Here is a 13,357-nt window from a genome sequence, read left to right as displayed (position 1 = left end):
TTGGTGTCCGTGTGTGTCTATGTTACTGGGTGTCAGTGTATGTCTTTGTTACTTGGTGTCAGTGTATGTCTTTGTTACTTGGTGTAAGTGTGTGTCTGTGTTACTGGGTATCAGTGTCTGTCTTTGTTACTTGGTGTAAGTGTGTGCCTGTGTTACAGGGTATCAGTGCATGTCTTTGTTACTTGGTGTCGGTGTATGTCTGTGTTACTTGGTGTAAGTGTGTGTCTGTGTTAATGGGTATCATGTATGCCTTTGTTACTTGGTGTCAGTGTAAGTCAAAATACTTGGTGTAAGTGGGTGTCTTTGTTACTTGGTGTCAGTGTATGTCTGTGTTACTGTTTATTACTGCTTCTCTGTGTTACTGGGTGTCAGTGTATGTCTTTGTTACTTGGTGTATGTGTGTGTCTGTGTTACTGGGTATCAGTGTCTGTCTTTGTTACTTGGTGTAAGTGTGTGTCTTTGTTACTTGGTGTAATTGTATGTCTTTCTTACTTGGTGTCAGTGTATGTCTGTGTTACTTGGTGTTAGTGTATGACTTTGTTACTTGGTGTAAGTGTGTGTCTGTGTGACTTGTTGTTAGTGTGTGTCTGTGTTCCTGGGTATCAGTGTATGTCTTTGTTACTTGGTGTCATTGTATGTCTGTGTTATTGGTGTAAGTTTGTGTCTGTGTTACTGGGTGACAGTGTGTGTCTGTGTTACTTGGTGTAAGTGTTTGTCTTTGTTACTTGGTGTCCGTGTGTGTATGTGTGACTTGGTGTAAGTGTGTGTCTTTGTTACTTGGTGTAATTGTATGTCTTTGTTACTTGGTGTCAGTGTATGTCTGTGTTACTTGGTGTAAATGTATGTCTTTGTTACTTGGTGTCAGTGTTTGTCTGTGTTACTTGGTGTAAGTGTGTGTCTGTTTTACTGGGTATCAGTGTATGTCTTTGATACTTGGTGTCAGTGTATGTCTGTGTTGCTTGGTGTAAGTGTGTGTCTGTGTTACTGGGTATCAGTATCTGTCTTTGTTACTTTGTGTAAGTGTGTGTCTGTGTTCCTGGGTATCAGTGTATGTCTTTGTTGCTTGGTGTCAGTGTATGTCTGTGTTACTTGGTGTAACTGTGTGTCTGTGTTACTGGGTATCAGTGTATGTCTTTGTTACTTGGTGTCAGTGTATGTCTGTGTTGCTTGGTGTAAGTTTGTGTCTGTGTTACTGGGTATCAATGTCTGTCTTTGTTACTTGGTGCAAGTGTGTGTCTGTGTTACTGGGTATCAGTGCATGTCTGTGTTACTGGGTGTCATTGTGTGTCTGTGTTACTTGGTGTAAGTGTGTGTCTTTGTTACTTGGTGTCCGTGTGTGTCTGTGTTACTGGGTGTCAGTGTATGTCTTTGTTACTGGCTGTCAGTGTATGTCTTTGTTACTACGTGTAAGTGTGTGCCTGTGTTACTGGGTATCAGTGTCTGTCTTTGTTACTTGGTGTAAGTGTGTGTCTGTGTTACTGGGTATCAGTGTATGTCTTTCTTACTTGGTGTCAGTGTATGTCTGTGTTACTTGGTGTAAGTGGGTGTCTTTGTTACTTGGTGAAAGTGTATGTCTTTGTTACTTGGTGTAATTGTCTGTCTTTGATACTTGGTGTAACTGTATTTCTTTGTTACTTGGTGTCAGTGTATGTCTTTGTTACTTGGTGTAATTGTATGTCTTTGTTACTTGGTGTCAGTGTGTGTCTGTGTTACTGGGTATCAGTATATGTCTTTCTGACTTGGTATCAGTGTATGTCTTTGTGACTTGGTGTCAGTGTATGTCTTAGTTACTGGGTGTCAGTGTTTGACTGTGTTAGTTGGTGGCAGTGTATGTCTTTGTTACTTGGTGTAAGTGTGTGTCTGTGTTACTGGGTATCAGTGTCTGTCTTTGTTACTTGGTGTAAGTGTGTGTCTTTGTTACTTGGTGTAATTGTATGTCTTTCTTACTTGGTGTCAGTGTATGTCTGTGTTACTTGGTGTTAGTGTATGACTTTGTTACTTGGTGTAAGTGTGTGTCTGTGTGACTTGTTGTTAGTGTGTGTCTGTGTTCCTGGGTATCAGTGTATGTCTTTGTTACTTGGTGTCATTGTATGTCTGTGTTACTTGGTGTAAGTTTGTGTCTGTGTTACTGGGTGACAGTGTGTGTCTGTGTTACTTGGTGTAAGTGTTTGTCTTTGTTACTTGGTGTCCGTGTGTGTATGTGTGACTTGGTGTAAGTGTGTGTCTTTGTTACTTGGTGTAATTGTATGTCTTTGTTACTTGGTGTCAGTGTATGTCTGTGTTACTTGGTGTAAATGTATGTCTTTGTTACTTGGTGTCAGTGTTTGTCTGTGTTACTTGGTGTAAGTGTGTGTCTGTTTTACTGGGTATCAGTGTATGTCTTTGATACTTGGTGTCAGTGTATGTCTGTGTTGCTTGGTGTAAGTGTGTGTCTGTGTTACTGGGTATCAGTATCTGTCTTTGTTACTTTGTGTAAGTGTGTGTCTGTGTTCCTGGGTATCAGTGTATGTCTTTGTTGCTTGGTGTCAGTGTATGTCTGTGTTACTTGGTGTAACTGTGTGTCTGTGTTACTGGGTATCAGTGTATGTCTTTGTTACTTGGTGTCAGTGTATGTCTGTGTTGCTTGGTGTAAGTTTGTGTCTGTGTTACTGGGTATCAATGTCTGTCTTTGTTACTTGGTGCAAGTGTGTGTCTGTGTTACTGGGTATCAGTGCATGTCTGTGTTACTGGGTGTCATTGTGTGTCTGTGTTACTTGGTGTAAGTGTGTGTCTTTGTTACTTGGTGTCCGTGTGTGTCTGTGTTACTGGGTGTCAGTGTATGTCTTTGTTACTGGGTGTCAGTGTATGTCTTTGTTACTACGTGTAAGTGTGTGCCTGTGTTACTGGGTATCAGTGTCTGTCTTTGTTACTTGGTGTAAGTGTGTGTCTGTGTTACTGGGTATCAGTGTATGTCTTTCTTACTTGGTGTCAGTGTATGTCTGTGTTACTTGGTGTAAGTGTGTGTCTTTGTTACTTGGTGAAAGTGTATGTCTTTGTTACTTGGTGTAATTGTCTGTCTTTGATACTTGGTGTAACTGTATTTCTTTGTTACTTGGTCTCAGTGTATGTCTTTGTTACTTGGTGTAAGTGTATGTCTTTGTTACTTTGTGTCAGTGTATGTCTTTGTCACTTGTTGTCAGTGTGTGCCTGTGTTACTGGGTATCAGTGTATGTCCTTGTGACTTGTTATCAGTGTATGTCTTTGTTACTGGGTGTCAGTGTGTGTCTGTGTTACTGGGTATCAGTGTATGTCTTTGTGACTTTGTATCAGTGTATGTATTTGTTACTTGGTGTCAGTGTGTGCCTGTGTTACTGGGTATCAGTGTATGTCTTTGTGACTTGTTATCAGTGTATGTCTTTGTTACTGGGTGTCAGTGTGTGTTTGTGTTACTGGGTGTCAGTGTGTGTCTTTGTGACTTGGTGTCAGTGTATGTCTTTGTTACTCGGTGTCAGTGTATGTCAAAATACTTGGTGGAAGTGTATGTCTTTGTTACTTGGTGTAATTGTCTGTCTTTGTTACTTGGTGTCAGTGTATGACTGTGTTACTTGATGTAAGTGTGTGTCTTTGTGACTTGGTGTCAGTGTATGTCTTTGTTACTTGGTGTAAGTGTGTGTCTGCGTTACTGGGTATCAGTGTATGTCTTTGTTACTTGGTGTCAGTGTATGTCAAAATACTTGTTGTAAGTCTATGTCTTTGTTACTTGTTGTAATTGTCTGCCTTTTTACTTGGTGTCAGTGTTTGTCTTTGTTACTTGGTGTTAGTGTATGTCTTTGTTACTTGGTGTCATTGTGTGTCTGTGTTACTGGGTATCAGTGTATGTCTTTGTGACTTGGTATCAGAGTATGTCTTTGTGACTTGGTGTCATTGTATGTCTTTTTTACTGGGTGTCAGTGTGTGTCTGTGTTACTTGGTGTCAGTGTATGTCATTGTTGCTGTGTATCAGTGTTTCTCTGTGCTACTGGGTGTCAGTTTGTGTTTGTTTGTGTTACTGGGTATCAGTGTATGTCTTTGTGACTTGGTATCAGTGTATGTCTTTGTTACTGGGTGTCAGTGTGTGTCTGTGTTACTTGGTGTCAGTGTATCAGTGTTTCTCTGTGTGACTGGGTGACAGTGTGTGTTTGTTTGTGTTACTGGGTGTCAGTGACACTAGCTGTCAGTATTTAGTTTAGTTTAGAGATACAGCACTGAAACAGTCCCTTCTGCCCACCGAGTCTGTGCCGACCATCAACCACCCATTTATACTAATCCTGCAGTGATCCCGTATTCCTATCACATCCCCACCTATCCCTATATATTTCCCTACCACCGACCTACACTAGGGGCAATTTATGATGGCCAATTATCATACCAAACTGCAAGTCTTTGGCATGTGGGAGGAAACCGGAGCACCCGGAGGAAACCCACGCAGACACAGGGAGAACTTGCAAACTCCGCACAGGCAGTACCCAGAATCGAACCCGGGTCCCTGGAGCTGTGAGGCTGCGGTGCGAACCAATGCGCCAATGTGCCCCCCCCGCAGTGTGTGCCTTTGTTACTTGGTGTCAGTGTGTGTCTGTGTTGCTGGGCATCAGTGTATGTCTTTGTGACTTGGTGTCAGTGTATGTCTTTTTTACTGGGTGTCAGTGTGTCTCTGTGTTACTGGGTGTCAGTGTGTGTTTGTTTGTGCTACTGGGTATCAGTGTATGTCTTTGTGACTTGGTATCAGTGTATGTCTTTGTTACTGGGTATCAGTGTGTGCCTGTCTTACTTGGTGTAAGTGTATGTCTTTGTTACTTGCTGTCCGTGTGTGTCTGTGTTACTGGGTGTCAGTGTATGTCTTTCTTACTTGGTGTCAGTGTATGTCTTTGTTACTTGGTTTAAGTGTGTGTCTGTGTTACTGGGTATCAGTGTCTGTCTTTGTTACTTGGTGTAAGAGTGTGTCAGTGTTACAGGGTATCAGTGCATGTCTTTGTTACTTGGTGTCAGTGTATGTCTTTGTTACTTGGTGAAAGTGTGTGTCGGTGTTAATGGGTATCATGTATGTCTTTGTTACTTGGTGTAATTGTCTGTCTTTGTTACCTGGTTTTCAGTGTGTGAATGTGTTAGTTGGTGTCAGTGTATGTCTTTGTAACTGTTTATTACTGTTTCTCTGTGCTACTGGGTGGCAGTGTGTGTTTGTTTGTGTGACTGGGTATCAGTGTATGTCTTTGTGACTGGGTATCAGTGTATGTCTTTGTTACTTGGTGTCAGTGTGTGTCTGTGTTACTTGGTGTCAGTGTATCAGTGTTTCTCTGTGCGACTGGGTGTCAGTGTGTGTTTCTTTGTGTTACTGGGTGTCAGTGACACTCGGTGTCAGTATTTAGGTTAGTTTAGAGATACAGCACTTAAACAGGCCCTTCGGCCCACCGGATGTGTGCCGACCATCAACCACCCATTTATACTAATCCTACACTAATCCCGTATTCCTATCACATCCCCACCTATCGCTATATATTTCCCTACCACCTACCTGTACGAGGGGCAATATATAATGGTCAATTAACCTATCAACCTGCAAGTCTTTGGCATGTGATAGGAAACCGGAGCACCCGGAGGCAACCCACGCAGACACAGGGAGAACTTGCAAACTCCGCACAGGCAGTACCCAGAATCGAACCCGGGACCCTGGAGCTGTGAGGCTGCGGTGCTATCCAATGCGCCAATGCGCCCCCCCGGCAGTTTGTGACTTTGTTACTTGCTGTCAGTGTATGTCTGTGTTACTGGGCATCAGTGTATGTCTTTGTGACTTAGTGTCAGTGTATGTCTTTTTTTACTGGGTGTCAGTGTGTCTCTGTGTTACTGGGTGTCAGTGTGTGTTTGTTTGTGTTACTGGGTATCAGTGTATGTCTTTGTGACTTGGTATCAGTGTCTGTCTTTGTTACTGGGTGTCAGTGTATGTCTTTGTTACTTGGTGTAAGTGTGTGTCTGTGTTACTGGGTATCAGTGCATGTCTTTGTTACTTGGTGTCAGTGTATGTCTTTGTTACTTGGTGTCAGTATATGTCTGTGTTACTTGGTGTAAGTGTGTGTCTATGTTAATGGGTATCAGTGTATGTCTTTGTTACTGGGTGTCAGTGTGTGTCTGTGTTAATTGGTGTAAGTGTATGCCTTTGTTACTTGGTGTCCGTGTGTGTCTGTGTTACAGGGTGTCAGTGTATGTCTTTGTTACTTGGTGTCAGTGCATGTCTTTGTTACTTGGTGTAAGTGTGTGTCTCTGTTACTGGGTATCAGTGTCTGTCTTTGTTACTTGGTGTAAGTGTGTGTCTGTGTGACAGTGTATCAGTGCATGTCTTTGTTACCTGGTGTCAGTGTATGTCTGTGTTACTTGCTGTAAGTGTGTATCTGTGTTAATGGGTATCAGTGTATGTCTTTGTGACTTGGTGTCAGTGTATGTCTTTGTTACATGGTGTAAGTGTGTGACTGCGTTACTGGGTATCAGTGTATGTCTTTGTTAATTGGTGTCAGTGTATGTCAAAATACTTGGTGTAAGTGTATGTCTTTGTTACTTGGTGTAATTGTCTGTCTTTTTACTTGGTGTCAGTGTATGTCTTTGTTACTTGGTGTAAGTGTGTGTCTGTGTTACTGGGTATCAGTGTATGTCTTTGTGACTTGGTATCAGTGTATGTCTTTGTGACTTGGTGTCAGTGTATGTCTTTTTTACTGGGTGTCAGTGTGTGTCTGTGTTACTTGATGTCAGTCTTTGTCATTGTTGCTGTGTATCAGTGTTTCTCTGTGCTGCTGGGTGTCAGTGTGTGTTTGTTTGTGTTACTGGGTATCAGTGTATGTCTTTGTGACCTGGTATCAGTGTATGTCTTTGTTACTGGGTGTCAGTGTGTGTCTGTGTTACTTGGTGTCAGTGTATCAGTGTTTCTCTGTGTGACTGGGTGTCAGTGTGTGTCTCTGTGACTTGGTATCAGTGTATGTCTTTGTTACTTGGTGTCAGTGTGTGTCTGTGTTACTGGGTATCTGTATGTCTTTGTGACTTGGTATCAGTGTATGTCTTTGTGACTTGTTGTCTGTGCATGTCTTTTTTACTGGGTGTCAGTGTGTGTCTGTGTTACTTGATGTCAGTGTATGTCTTTGTTACTGGGTGTCAGTGTTTGTCTGTGTTACTTGGTGTCAGTGTATCAGTGTTTCTCTGTGTGTCAGTGTGTGTTTGTTTGTATTACTGGGTGTCAGTGACACTAGTTGTCAGTATTTAGTTTAGTTTAGAGATGCAGCACTTAAACAGGCCCTTCGGCCCACCGAGTCTGTGCCGACCATCAACCACCCATTTATACTAATCCTGCACTAATCCCGTATTCCTATCACATCCCCACCTATCCCTATATATTTCCCTACCACCTACAAATACTAGGGGCAATTTATGATGGCCAGTTAACATATCAACCTGCAAGTCTTTGGCATGTGGGAGGTAACCGGAGCACCCGGAGGAAACCCACGCAGACACAGGGAGAACTTGCAAACTCCGCACAGGCAGTACCCAGAATCGAACCCAGGACCCTGGAGCTGTGAGGCTGCGGTGCTATCCAATGCGCCAATGTGCATCCCCCCCCCCCCCCCCCCCACGCAGTTTGTGCCCTTGTTACTTGGTGTCAGTGTGTGTCTGTGTTACTGGGCATCAGTGTATGTCTTTGTGACTTAGTGTCAGTGTATGTCTTTTTTTACCGGGTGTCAGTGTGTCTCTGTGTTACTGGGTGTCAGTGTGTGTTTGTTTGTGTTACTGGGTATCAGTGTATGTCTTTGTGACTTGGTATCAGTGTCTGTCTTTGTTACTGGGTGTCAGTGTATGTCTTTGTTACTTGGTGTAAGTGTGTGTCTGTGTTACTGGGTATCAGTGTATGTCTTTGTTACTTGGTGTCAGTGTATGTCTGTGTTACTTCGTGTCAGTGTGTGTCTGTGTTACTGGGTGTCAGTGTGTGTCTGTGTTACTTGGTGTAAGTGTGTGTCTTTGTTACTTGGTGTCCATGTGTGTCTGTGTTACTGGGTGTCAGTGCATGTCTTTGTTACTTGGTGTCAGTGTGTGTCTTTGTTACTAGGTGTAATTATGTGTCTTTGTTACTTGGTGTCAGTGCATGTCTGTGTTACTTGGTGTAAGTGTGTGTCTGTGTTACTTGGTGTAAGTGTGTGTCTATGTTACTTGGTGTAAGTTTGTGTCTGTGTTCCTGGGAATCAGTGTATGTCTTTGTGACTTGGTATCAGTGTATGTCTTTGTTACTGGGTGTCAGTGTATGTCTTTGTTACTTGGTGTAAGTGTGTGTCTGTGTTACTGGGTATCAGTGCATGTCTTTGTTACTTGGTGTCAGTGGATGTCTCTGTTACTTGGTGTAAGTGTGTGTCTGTGTTAATGGGTATCATGTATGTCTTTGTTACTTGGTGTCAGTGTACGTCAAAATACTTGGTGTAAGTGGGTGTCTTTGTTACTTCGTGTAATTGTCTGTCTTTGTTACTTTGTGTAAGTGTATGTCTTTGTTACTTGGTGTCAGTGTCTGCCTTTGTTACTTGGTGTCAGTATGTGTCTGTGTTACTGGGTATCAGTGTATGTCTTTGTGACTTGGTGTCAGTATATGTCTTTGTAACTGGGTGTCAGTGTGTGAATGTGTTAGTTGGTGTCAGTGTATGTCTTTGTTACTGTTCATTAGTGTTTCTCTGTGTTACTGGTTGTCAGTGTGTGTTTGTTTGTGTTACTGGGTGTCAGTGTATCTCTTTGTTACTTGTTGTAAGTGTGTGTCTGTGTTACTGGGTATCTGTGTCTGTCTTTGTTACTTGGTGTAAGTGTGTGTCTTTGTTCTTGGGTATCAGTGTATGTCTTTGTTACTTGGTGTCAGTATATGTCTGTGTTACTTGGTGTAAGTGTGTGTCTATGTTAATGGGTATCAGTGTATGTCTTTGTTACTGGGTGTCAGTGTGTGTCTGTGTTACTTGGTGTCAGTGTATGCCTTTGTTACTTGGTGTCCGTGTGTGTCTGTGTTACTGGGTGTCAGTGTATGTCTTTGTTACTTGGTGTCAGTGTATGTCTTTGTTACTTGTTGAAAGTGTGTGTCTGTGTTACTGGGTATCAGTGCATGTCTTTGTTACTTGGTGTCAGTGTATGTCTCTGTTATTTGGTGTAAGTGTGTGTCTGTGTTAATGGCTATCATGTATGTCTTTGTTACTTGGTGTCAGTGTACGTCAAAATACTTGGTGTAAGTGGGTGGCTTTGTTACTTGGTGTAATTGTCTGTCTTTGTTACTTGGTGTAAGTGTGTGTCTTTGTTACTTGGTGTCAGTGTCTGTCTTTGTTACTTGGTGTCAGTGTGTGTCTGTGTTACTGGGTATCTGTGTATGTCTTTGTGACTTGGTGTCAGTGTATTTCTTTGTCACTGGGTGTCAGTGTGTGAATGTGTTAGTTGGTGTCAGTGTATGTCTTTGTTACTGTTTATTAGTGTTTCTCTGTGTTACTGGGTGTCAGCGTGTGTTTGTTTGTGTTACTGGGTGTCAGTGTCTGTCTTTGTTACTTGGTGTAAGTGTGTGTCTGTGTTCCTGGGTATCAGTGTATGTCTTTGTTACTTGGTGTCAATATATGTCTGTGTTACTTGGTGTAAGTGTGTGTCTGTGTTACTGGGTATCAGTGTATGTCTTTGTTACTTGGTGTCAGTGTATGTCTGTGTTACTTCGTGTCAGTGTGTGTCTGTGTTACTGGGTGTCAGTGTGTGTCTGTGTTACTTGGTGTAAGTGTGTGTCTTTGTTACTTGGTGTCCGTGTGTGTCTGTGTTACTGGGTGTCAGTGCATGTCTTTGTTACTTGGTGTCAGTGTGTGTCTTTGTTACTTGGTGTAATTGTGTGTCTTTGTTACTTGGTGTCAGTGCATGTCTGTGTTACTTGGTGTAAGTGTGTGTCTGTGTTACTTGGTGTAAGTGTGTGTCTATGTTACTTGGTGTAAGTTTGTGTCTGTGTTCCTGGGAATCAGTGTATGTCTTTGTGACTTGGTATCAGTGTATGTCTTTGTTACTGGGTGTCAGTGTGTGTCTGCGTTACTGGGTCTCAGTGGATGTCTTTGTGACTTGGTATCAGTGTATGTCTTTGTTACTTGGTGTAAGTGTGTGTCTGTGTTACTGGGTATCAGTGCATGTCTTTGTGACTTGGTATCAGTGTATGTCTGTGTTACTTGGTGTAAGTGTGTGTCTGTGTGACTGGGTATCAGTGTCTGTCTTTGTTACTTGGTGTCAGTGTGTGTCTGTGTTACTGGGCATCAGTGTATGTCTTTGTGACTTAGTGTCAGTGTATGTCTTTTTTTACCGGGTGTCAGTGTGTCTCTGTGTTACTGGGTGTCAGTGTGTGTTTGTTTGTGTTACTGGGTATCAGTGTATGTTTTTGTGACTTGGTATCAGTGTCTGTCTTTGTTACTGGGTGTCAGTGTATGTCTTTGTTACTTGGTGTAAGTGTGTGTCTGTGTTACTGGGTATCAGTGCATGTCTTTGTTACTTGGTGTCAGTGGATGTCTCTGTTACTTGGTGTAAGTGTGTGTCTGTGTTAATGGGTATCATGTATGTCTTTGTTACTTGGTGTCAGTGTACGTCAAAATACTTGGTGTAAGTGGGTGTCTTTGTTACTTCGTGTAATTGTCTGTCTTTGTTACTTTGTGTAAGTGTATGTCTTTGTTACTTGGTGTCAGTGTCTGCCTTTGTTACTTGGTGTCAGTATGTGTCTGTGTTACTGGGTATCAGTGTATGTCTTTGTGACTTGGTGTCAGTATATGTCTTTGTTACTGGGTGTCAGTGTGTGAATGTGTTAGTTGGTGTCAGTGTATGTCTTTGTTACTGTTCATTAGTGTTTCTCTGTGTTACTGGTTGTCAGTGTGTGTTTGTTTGTGTTACTGGGTGTCAGTGTATCTCTTTGTTACTTGTTGTAAGTGTGTGTCTGTGTTACTGGGTATCTGCGTCTGTCTTTGTTACTTGGTGTAAGTGTGTGTCTTTGTTCTTGGGTATCAGTGTATGTCTTTGTTACTTGGTGTCAGTATATGTCTGTGTTACTTGGTGTAAGTGTGTGTCTATGTTAATGGGTATCAGTGTATGTCTTTGTTACTGGGTGTCAGTGTGTGTCTGTGTTACTTGGTGTCAGTGTATGTCTTTGTTACTTGGTGTAAGTGTGTGTCTGTGTTACTGGGTATCAGTGCATGTCTTTGTTACTTGGTGTCAGTGGATGTCTCTGTTACTTGGTGTAAGTGTGTGTCTGTGTTAATGGGTATCATGTATGTCTTTGTTACTTGGTGTCAGTGTACGTCAAAATACTTGGTGTAAGTGGGTGTCTTTGTTACTTCGTGTAATTGTCTGTCTTTGTTACTTTGTGTAAGTGTATGTCTTTGTTACTTGGTGTCAGTGTCTGCCTTTGTTACTTGGTGTCAGTATGTGTCTGTGTTACTGGGTATCAGTGTATGCCTTTGTGACTTGGTGTCAGTATATGTCTTTGTAACTGGGTGTCAGTGTGTGAATGTGTTAGTTGGTGTCAGTGTATGTCTTTGTTACTGTTCATTAGTGTTTCTCTGTGTTACTGGTTGTCAGTGTGTGTTTGTTTGTGTTACTGGGTGTCAGTGTATCTCTTTGTTACTTGTTGTAAGTGTGTGTCTGTGTTACTGGGTATCTGTGTCTGTCTTTGTTACTTGGTGTAAGTGTGTGTCTTTGTTCTTGGGTATCAGTGTATGTCTTTGTTACTTGGTGTCAGTATATGTCTGTGTTACTTGGTGTAAGTGTGTGTCTATGTTAATGGGTATCAGTGTATGTATTTGTTACTGGGTGTCAGTGTGTGTCTGTGTTACTTGGTGTCAGTGTATGCCTTTGTTACTTGGTGTCCGTGTGTGTCTGTGTTACTGGGTGTCAGTGTATGTCTTTGTTACTTGGTGTCAGTGTATGTCTTTGTTACTTGTTGTAAGTGTGTGTCTGTGTTACTGGGTATCAGTGCATGTCTTTGTTACTTGGTGTCAGTGTATGTCTCTGTTATTTGGTGTAAGTGTGTGTCTGTGTTAATGGCTATCATGTATGTCTTTGTTACTTGGTGTCAGTGTACGTCAAAATACTTGGTGTAAGTGGGTGGCTTTGTTACTTGGTGTAATTGTCTGTCTTTGTTACTTGGTGTAAGTGTGTGTCTTTGTTACTTGGTGTCAGTGTCTGTCTTTGTTACTTGGTGTCAGTGTGTGTCTGTGTTACTGGGTATCTGTGTATGTCTTTGTGACTTGGTGTCAGTGTATTTCTTTGTCACTGGGTGTCAGTGTGTGAATGTGTTAGTTGGTGTCAGTGTATGTCTTTGTTACTGTTTATTAGTGTTTCTCTGTGTTACTGGGTGTCAGCGTGTGTTTGTTTGTGTTACTGGGTGTCAGTGTCTGTCTTTGTTACTTGGTGTAAGTGTGTGTCTGTGTTCCTGGGTATCAGTGTATGTCTTTGTTACTTGGTGTCAATATATGTCTGTGTTACTTGGTGTAAGTGTGTGTCTGTGTTACTGGGTATCAGTGTATGTCTTTGTTACTTGGTGTCAGTGTATGTCTGTGTTACTTCGTGTCAGTGTGTGTCTGTGTTACTGGGTGTCAGTGTGTGTCTGTGTTACTTGGTGTAAGTGTGTGTCTTTGTTACTTGGTGTCCGTGTGTGTCTGTGTTACTGGGTGTCAGTGCATGTCTTTGTTACTTGGTGTCAGTGTGTGTCTTTGTTACTTGGTGTAATTGTGTGTCTTTGTTACTTGGTGTCAGTGCATGTCTGTGTTACTTGGTGTAAGTGTGTGTCTGTGTTACTTGGTGTAAGTGTGTGTCTATGTTACTTGGTGTAAGTTTGTGTCTGTGTTCCTGGGAATCAGTGTATGTCTTTGTGACTTGGTATCAGTGTATGTCTTTGTTACTGGGTGTCAGTGTGTGTCTGCGTTACTGGGTCTCAGTGGATGTCTTTGTGACTTGGTATCAGTGTATGTCTTTGTTACTTGGTGTAAGTGTGTGTCTGTGTTACTGGGTATCAGTGCATGTCTTTGTGACTTGGTATCAGTGTATGTCTGTGTTACTTGGTGTAAGTGTGTGTCTGTGTTCCTGGGAATCAGTGTAAGTCTTTGTGACTTGGTATCAGTGTATGTCTTTGTTACTGGGTGTCAGTGTGTGTCTGTGTTACTGGGTATCAGTGTATGTCTTTGTGACTTGGTGTCAGTGTATGTCTTTGTTACTTGTTGTAAGTGTGTGTCTGTGTTACTGGGTATCTGTGTCTGTCTTTGTTACTTGGTGTAAGTGTGTGTCTTTGTTCTTGGGTATCAGTGTATGTCTTTGTTACTTGGTGTCAGTGTATGTCTGTGTT

The sequence above is a fragment of the Heterodontus francisci genome, unplaced genomic scaffold, assembly GCF_036365525.1.
Source record: "Heterodontus francisci isolate sHetFra1 unplaced genomic scaffold, sHetFra1.hap1 HAP1_SCAFFOLD_56, whole genome shotgun sequence".
NCBI lineage: Eukaryota > Metazoa > Chordata > Chondrichthyes > Heterodontiformes > Heterodontidae > Heterodontus > Heterodontus francisci.
This window is presented reverse-complemented; position numbering follows the sequence as displayed.